Genomic DNA, 8435 nt, shown 5'->3' with positions numbered 1-8435 from the left:
CAGGCCTCATAGGGTTATCTTGGGGGTTAAATGACATAATACATTTAAATTTCCTGCAAAATTGATGTTGGATAAACAATAGTAATTTATTTATTTATTTATTTATTTATTTATTTTTATATAGGAAGAAGTTAAACTATCTTTTTTTTTAAGCTCTTTATTTGAATATAATTGCTTTACACTGTTGTGCCAGTTTCTGCTGTCCAACAAAGTGAATCAGCTGTATTTATACATATGTCCCCTTATCCCCTCCCTCTCACGACTCCTTCCCACCCTCCCTATCCCACTGCTCTAGGTCATCACCAATCATCGAGTTGATCTCCTTGTGTTATGCAGCAGCTTCCCACTAGCTATCTATTTTACATTTGGTAGTGTATATATGTCAATGCTTCTCTCTCACTTCGTCTCAGCTTCCGCCTCACTCCCCACCTGGTGTCCTCAAGTCCATTCTTAACAGTAGTAATTTAAATTCACATTATGATAGAGAATGAGTCAGCCTACATTCTACTCATACTGACATTTCACATTTAACTTGGGGATAAAATGGCATGTATCAAATCACATCACAACACTCAAATTGTATTTGAGAGTCTCAGCAGATGTTTATTAAATTTAAATTGAATTGTGGCCAAACATTTTATCCAGGTAGTTCCTGTCCCATCACAATGCCAAGGAACTCCCTGCAGCAAACTTGCTTAGTGTGGTTAGTGACCATGAATGCTTGTGTTAGGCCTGTAAATGCGTTAGAGAGAGCCGGGTGCAGGTTTTCATGCTATTCCTGACATCTCATGTCCCATCACTATGGAGATGGCTGTTCCAAATGGAGATCTGAAGTCACATGTTAGTGCCAGGCCTGCTCGACCCATTCACTCTCCTGTAATAGGGAGGAACAAATCTGTTGCCTGTGCTTAGTCATGCTGGCTCTGCACCTTTTGTACAAGAATGTTCCCTATAGCCTGAAATATACAGCATAGCCCAGTTCTCAAGGCTCTGACCTTTAAGGATATAACACTTTTCCATTCATTTAGAGATAAAAGTTGCAGAAGAGAATAATGCTTGTCTTGTTGGAGGTTAACAGGAACATCATGACTTGACCTACATAGACAGCTGCAAGAAAAAAAGATTCCAACACCAAGAAGTTTGCAATAACTAAGCACACTCCACCCTCACCTGGCCTTTAGAAATGCTTTGCTGAAACCCTTTAGGGAGTTGGGGTTTGAGGGCACAAACCACCCATTCTCCTCGCGTGGCCCTGCAGTAAACCTTTCTCTGCTCCAAACTCCGACGTTTCAGTATTGCTTGGCCTCACTGAGTGTTGGGCACACGAACTTGCATTCAGCAACACTCCTAATGGTAAGATTTCACATGTCAGCACTCTGCTAATCTCTAATTCTATCTTCTCTTGGTTTCTCATTCCAGCTCCTAGGAAGTGTTTTTAGGCCCCCTATTAGTGAACTTTCTTTGTCCTTTCTCCTTATCTCTGTTTCAGAGCAAAGCTTCTTATTGCACAGGGAACTCACATCCATCCCTGGGTGCTTGTGGGGAACTCAGGGAAACGTTATAAAGTGATGGTCAAGAACAGAGCTCCGGGGTCTGACCGCCTCCATCTCCACCTCAGCTCTGCCTCTGTGGCTGTGTGACCTTGGGCGAGTGAGCTGACAGCTCCAGGTCTCTGCATCTTCCTTTGCAAATTGAAGATAATAGTCACAGCGCCTTTCCCATGGGGTCGTTGAGGATTCGAGGTGTTTCCTGTGAGCAGAGTGCTTGGTGCAGCTCCTGTCTCACAGTGAGATCTCAGGAACAATTACTGCCCTTAAGAAAAAGCAAGGAAAGGGCCAGTGACACTGTGACCCTTTCAGACCACGTCCCCCACCCCCACCAGCCACACAAATGTCTACAGTATTTGCACATACCAAACAGATGGAAATAGTTTTATGAAATTGTAACATTTTTAGCTAAAAGGGGTTAAAGGATTTCAGTGTCCAATGCTTCCATTTTGAAAAAGAGAATGGAGGCCGAGATGTTAAGGGCCAGGAAGTTCACACAGTGGCTGGGACTCACCTGACACCCACATTAAAGCACAGCTGCCCCACCTCCCACCCCAGGACAGCTGAGTCCACACCCAGCCAGCAGCAGCCTCCCCATCGTTGCTCAAGGCCCCATGAAGTTCAAGGCACAATTATACCCGTTCTCCCTGTGATTCTAAGTGCTTATTGTTTACTCGGCCCTTATTGTTTACTCACCTCTGGTGTCAGTTTCGCCACTAGAATCTTCTTCAAGACAGGATGATTCCTCAATCTTTTGTGTCACTAGGCCAGTGCAGGTATAAGGAAAAAAGTTAACACATAGTTGTGAAACAAATGGCAATATACCCACAATTTGTTTAAAATCTGACCGGTGGGGTGGAGGTAAGACAGGAATCTGTTCCCCAACAAGTAACTCAAAAGAACCAGCAGCCCAGGGCCATCAGGAGTTGTCTGCTGAATTCCCATTTCCACGGAGGCCTTAGCTATCCACAGATCGTGGTTCTTCTGCTCCCCTTTCTTTGTTGTGCCTGCTTTGGCACTGAGCCCTCGGGAACTGCTGTCCCTGTCACCTCTGGATGTGGCGGAAACAAGCGCGTCTGCTTAAGCCCTCAGCTGTCAGGTGGCCGAGCAGCTGCCGCACAGGAGATCGGCCAGGAAGCGCCTGGGCCCCACAGGAATGCTGTGTATTTAAGTGGCCTTCTCCTGGACAGCTTTTCTCATGGTCTGCAAAAGAATATGATGCCGCTTGTTGCTGATTCTGTTGGTGATCATTTTGGGGAGGGTTCAGGACATCTCAATTACCCAACCGGGCAAGGCAGTGGGGGTCTTCTGGCAGTGACATTCCTGGGCCAGTGGAAGGAATACCGGTCCCTGCCATGGCCCCATCCCAGCGGGGCTGCCTCCTCTCACCCGCACAACTGTTCTGGTTAATGTTTCAGTCTTGTATTTACTTCCCTTTCCAACCCCATCCCCTCAGTTGTTTGATCAGAGGAAACCACTGCAACATCATCAAAATATTTTTAAAGGCCTCATAAAAGAACAACTTTGGTTTGTCCTCAGTGACTCTGAGGTAACAGAATCTTCTTGAGAGAAACCAATATCATGTCTCAGTAGATAGGAAGAGAAAACAGTCCTGGAGGAAAAACATTGATTAGAAACCAAGCAGTTGCAGTAATTCTGGAAAATAATGGGGGTATTGTTAACATAACAAGCAGTTAAAATGTAAATGTCGAGTTGCCTACTAATCCTTTTGCCTAGCCTCGGTTGAACAAACAAAATTGAAAAGTCGAAATTATTTTCCCCTTTGAAATCAGAGCTTGAAAGGTAGGCAACAGAAAAGTCCAGAATTTGTGGAGACGTGTGTTGAGTATCTCCATTTATCAACCAGATCTGCTGTCTAAAATAGAGATTGGGCCATATCTACAGTAACTTCAGAAGCTGTTTTCTTTCCTCTGTAGTATGTGGATAAAAAGCTTTTGATGGTGCCACTTTTAGGGCTCTGGCTTTCCCAAGCTTCCACACTGGGCAGGTGGTGCGGATCAATTTGAGAATGTTCATATGCTGTATATTCAGGCATGGGGAAAGTTATCAAGTTTTTTGTTTTCCCCCCCGTACTGTAGCAAATTCCAAATGGTCCTGTGCTTTGATCTATAGATATATTTGTTCTTTCAATTTCTTGTTTCTTTTGGATTCTCTAAAGAACCTAATAGGCTCAAATTAAGTACTCACTACATGTCAGCAGTCTTTCTATGCCCTGGATGCCTTTGGACATGGTTATAATTATCAGAATAAGGCTGAGGCTCACTCAGAGGTGCCTCGCTGCAGTGCAGAAGAGCTGTTGCAATCTCTTGGCCTCTTCAGGGACTGAGCCTCATCTATTATTTAGACCCTGATGCCTAACACAATGTCTGGTCCTGAGGAGGTGCTCACTGACCGCAAAGATGCAGAGATTTCTCTTCCCTGCTGACATGGGATGGCAGAATGGGCTACACTCCTGAGTAATTAACAAGAGGTAAATCCTCAGACCTAGGAGCTCACCTGGCTGTGGGAGTAACTTTGCACAACTCATTCAATCTTTCTGAGCTGGAGTTTCCCAATCTGTAAGCTGAGAAGACTAAAGCCCAGCTTATAGGGTTATTATGAGCGGTAAAGAAAGGCAAGGTTTACAAAGCTGCTGGTACACAGTAAGTGCTCAATAAATACTCTTTCTCTTCCTTGCATTCTATCTGCTGATTCCTTTCCATCCTCAGTTTCACTTGGTTTTGATGAGTGTCACTTTTCCTGTTAGAGCTTTAAAATGCCAGCTGCCCCAATGACTACGGCTGTTCTGCAGTACATGGATTGATGAGACTTTGGGTGGCTCAGAGGGAAGTTTTTGCAGCCAAGAGATCCAGTTACTCAGATTTTACTATGCCAAGTTTACAAAGCTTTTACATCTTTACGTTAGCTTGTTGTTCAGAAATGCCTTTTTAATAGGAAGACAAGATTCTGGCCAATTCAAACTACCATGTTATGATTTCTACATGCCAAATCTATTTTTTTAAGCTTTTTATTGGAATATAATTGCTTTACACTCTTGTACCAGCTTTTGAGGTACACCAAAGTGTATTTATACATATATCCCCATATACCCTCCCTCCTGCCACACCCTCCCACCCTCCCTTTGTTATACAGAAACTTCCCACTAGCTATCTAATTTACAATTGGTAGTATATATATGTCTATACTACTCTCTCACTTCATCCCAGCTTCCCCTTCGCTCCCCGCTCCCCACCAACCCCATGTCCTCCAGTCCATTCTCTGCATCTGCATCCTTATTCTTGCCCTGTCACTGGGTTCATCACTACCTTTTTTTTTTTTAGGTTCCATATATATGAGTTAGAATACAGTATTTATTTTTCTCTTTCTGTCTTACTTCACTCTGTATGACAGACTCTAGGTCTATCCACCTCATTACATATAGCGCCATTTCGTTCCTTTTTATGGCTGAGTAATATTCCATTGTATATATGTGCCACATCTTCTTTATCCATTCATCTGTTGATGGGCATTTAGGTTGCTTCCATGTCCTGGCTATTGTAGATAGTGCTGCAATGAACATTATGGTACATGTTTCTTTTGGGATTATGGTTTTCTCTAGGTATATGCCCAGGAGTGGGATTATTGGATCATATGGTAGTTCTATTTTTAGTTTTTTAAGGAACCTCCAAACTGTTTTCCATAGTGGCTGTACCAACTTGCATTCCCACCAACAGTGCAGGAGAGTGCCTTTTTCTCCACACCCTCTCCAACATTTATTGTTTCTAGATTTTTTGATGATGGCCATTCTGACTGGTGTGAGGTGATACCTCATTGTGGCTTTGACTTGCATTTCTCTAATGATTAGTGATGTTGAGCATCTTTTCATGTGTTTGTTGGCCATCTGTATGTCTTTGGAGAAATGTCTGTTTAGGTCTTCTGCCCATTTGTGGATTGGGTTATTTGCTTTTTTGGTATTAAGCTGCACAAGCTGCTTGTATATTCTGGAGATTAATCCTCTGTCCATTGCTTCGTTGGCAAGTATTTTCTGCCTTTCTGAGAGTTGTTTTCTTGTCTTGTTTATGGTTTCTTTTGCTGTGCAAAAGCTTTTAAGTTTCATGAGGTCCCATTTGTTTATTCTTGATTTGATTTCCATGATTCTAGGAGGTGGGTCAAAAAGGATCTTGCTTTGATGTATGTCATAGAGTGTTCTGCCTCTGCTTTCCTCGAGGAGTTTCAGTGTGTCTGGCCTTACATGTAGGCCTTTAATCCATTTTGAGTTTATTTTTGTGTATGGTGTTAGGAAGTATTCTAATTTCATTCTTTTACATGTTGCTGTCCAATTTTCCCAGCACCACTTATTGAAGAGGCTGTCTTTTTTCCATTGTATATTCGTGCCTCCTTTGTCAAAGATAAGGCACCCATATGTGCTTGGGTTTACCTCTGATTTCTCTATTCTGTTCCATTGATCTTCCTTTCTATTTTTGTGCCAGTACCATACTGTCTTGATCACTACAGCCTTGTAGTATAGAAGTCAGGAAGCCTAATTCCACCAACTCCATCTTTCCTTCTCAAGATTGCTTTGGCTATTTGGGGTCTTTTGCATTTCCATACAAATCATAAGATATCTTGTTCTAGTTCTGTGAAAAATGGCATTAGTAATTTGATAGGGATTGCATTGAATCTGTAAATTGTTTTGGGTAGTATAGTCATTTTTACAATGTTGATTCTTCCAATCCAAGAACATGGAATATCTCTCCAAATGTTTGTGGTCATCTTTGATTTCTTTCATCTGTGTCTTATAGTTTTCTGCATACAGGTCTTTTGCCTCCTTGAGCAGGTTTATTCCTAGGTATTTTATTCTTTCGGTTGCAATGGTAAATGGGAGAGTTTCCTTAATTTCTCTTTCTGCTCTTTCATTGTTATCATATAGGAATGCAAGAAATTTCTGTGCATTAATTTTGTATCCTGCTACTTTACTAAATTCATTGATTAGTGCTAGCAGTTTTCTGGTAGAGTCTTCCGGGTTTTCTATGTATAATATCATGTCACCTGCAAAGAGTGACAATTTTACTTCTTCTTTTCCAATTTGGATTCCTTTTATTTCTTTTTCTTCTCTGATTGCTGTGGCTAAAACTTCCAAAACCATGTTGAATAATAATGGTGAGAGTGGGTACCCTTGCCTTGTTCCTGTTCTTAGAGGGAATTCTTTCAGTTTTTCACCATTTAGAATAATGTTGGCTATTGGTTTCTCATATATGGCTTTTATTATGTTGTGGTAATTTCCTTCTATGCCCATTTTCTGGAGAGTTTTTATCATAAATAGATGTTGAATTTTGTCAAAAGCTTTTCCTGCATCTATTGAGATTATCATATGGTTTTTATCCTTCAGTTTGTTAATATGATGTATCACATTGATTGATATGCGTATATTGAAGAATCCTTGCATCCCAGGGACAAACCCCACTTGATCATGGTGTATAATCTTTTTAATGTGCTGTTGGATTCTGATAGCTAGTATTTTGTTGAGGATTTTTGCATCTATATTCATTAGTGATATTGGTCTGCAATTTTCTTTTTTTGTGACATATTTGCCTGGTTTTGGTATCAGAGCAATGGTGGCCTCATAGAATGAGTTTGGGAGTGTTCCTCCTTCTGCTATATTTTGGAAGAGTTTGAGAAGGATAGGTGTTAGCTCTTCTCTAAATGTTTGATAGAATTCAGCTGGGAATCCATCTGGCCCTGGGCTTTTGTTTGTTGGGAGATTTTTATTCACAGTCTCAGTTTCCGTACTTGTGATTGGTCTGTTCATATTTTCTATTTCTTCCTGGTTCAGTCTTGGAAGATTGTACTTTTCTAAGTATTTATCCTTTTCTTCCAGGTTATCCAATTTATTGGCATATAGTTGCTTGTAGTAGTCTCTCGTGATCTTTTGTATTTCTGTGGTGTCAGTTGTTACTTCTTTTTCATTTCTAATTCTCTTGATTTGCGTCTTCTCCCTTTGTTTCCTAATAAGTTTGGCTAATGGTTTATCAATTTTGTTTATCTTCTCAAAGAATCAGCTTTTAGTTGTATTGATCTCTGCTATTGTTTCCTTCATTTCTTTTTCATTTATTTCTGATCTGATCTTTATGATTTCTTTCCTTCTGCTCACTTTGCGGTTTCTTTGTTCTTCTTTCTCTAATTGTTTTAGGTGTAAAGTTAAGTTGTTTATTCGATATTTTTCTTGTTTCTTGTGGTTGGACTGTATTGCTATAAACTTTCTTCTTAGAACTGCTTTTGCTGCATCCCACAGGTTTTGGGTTGTTGTGTTTTCATTGTCATTTGTTTCTAGATATTTTTTGATTTCCTCTTTGATTTCTTTAGTGATTTGTTGGTTTTTTAATAGTGTATTGTTTAGCCTCCATGTGTTTGTATTTTTTACAGTTTTTTTTCCTGTAATTGATATCTAGTCTCATGGCATTGTGGTCAGAGAAGATGCTTGATATGATTTCAGTTTTCTTGAGTTTACTGAGGCTTGATTTGTGACCCAAGATGTGATCTATCCTGGAAAACGTCCCGTGTGTACTTGAGAAGAAAGTGTATTCTGTAGCTTTTGGATGGAATGTCCTATAAATATCAATTAAGTTGAGATGGTCTAATGTGTCATTTAAAGCTTGTGTGTCCTTTTTTATTTTCTGTTTGGATGATCTGTCCATTGATGTAAGTGGGGTATTCAAGTCTCCTACTATTATTGTGTTACTGTCAATTTCTCCTTTTATGGCTGTTAGCATTTGCCTTATGTATTGAGGTGCTCCTATGTTGGGTGCATAGATATTTACAATTGTTATATGTTCTTCTTGGATTGGTCCCTTGATCATTATGTAGTGCCCTTCCTTGTCTCTTTTAATA

At 40.5% G+C, this 8435-nt stretch overlaps 1 long non-coding RNA gene across 1 annotated transcript; it reads right to left on the bottom strand.

Moving 5' to 3' along the window:
* Positions 1 to 1165: 1165 nt before the first annotated feature.
* LOC130831993 (uncharacterized) lies at positions 1166 to 2539 on the bottom strand. The gene is made up of 3 exons (XR_009048158.1): positions 2396 to 2539; positions 2244 to 2309; positions 1166 to 1812 (listed from the first exon to the last, which is right to left on the bottom strand). It is a non-coding gene; the product is annotated as an uncharacterized LOC130831993 (long non-coding RNA).
* Between the last annotated feature and the right edge of the window lie 5896 nt (positions 2540 to 8435).

Source organism: Hippopotamus amphibius, chromosome 11, assembly GCF_030028045.1.
Source record: "Hippopotamus amphibius kiboko isolate mHipAmp2 chromosome 11, mHipAmp2.hap2, whole genome shotgun sequence".
Lineage (NCBI taxonomy): Eukaryota > Metazoa > Chordata > Mammalia > Artiodactyla > Hippopotamidae > Hippopotamus > Hippopotamus amphibius.
This window is presented reverse-complemented; position numbering and strand designations above follow the sequence as displayed.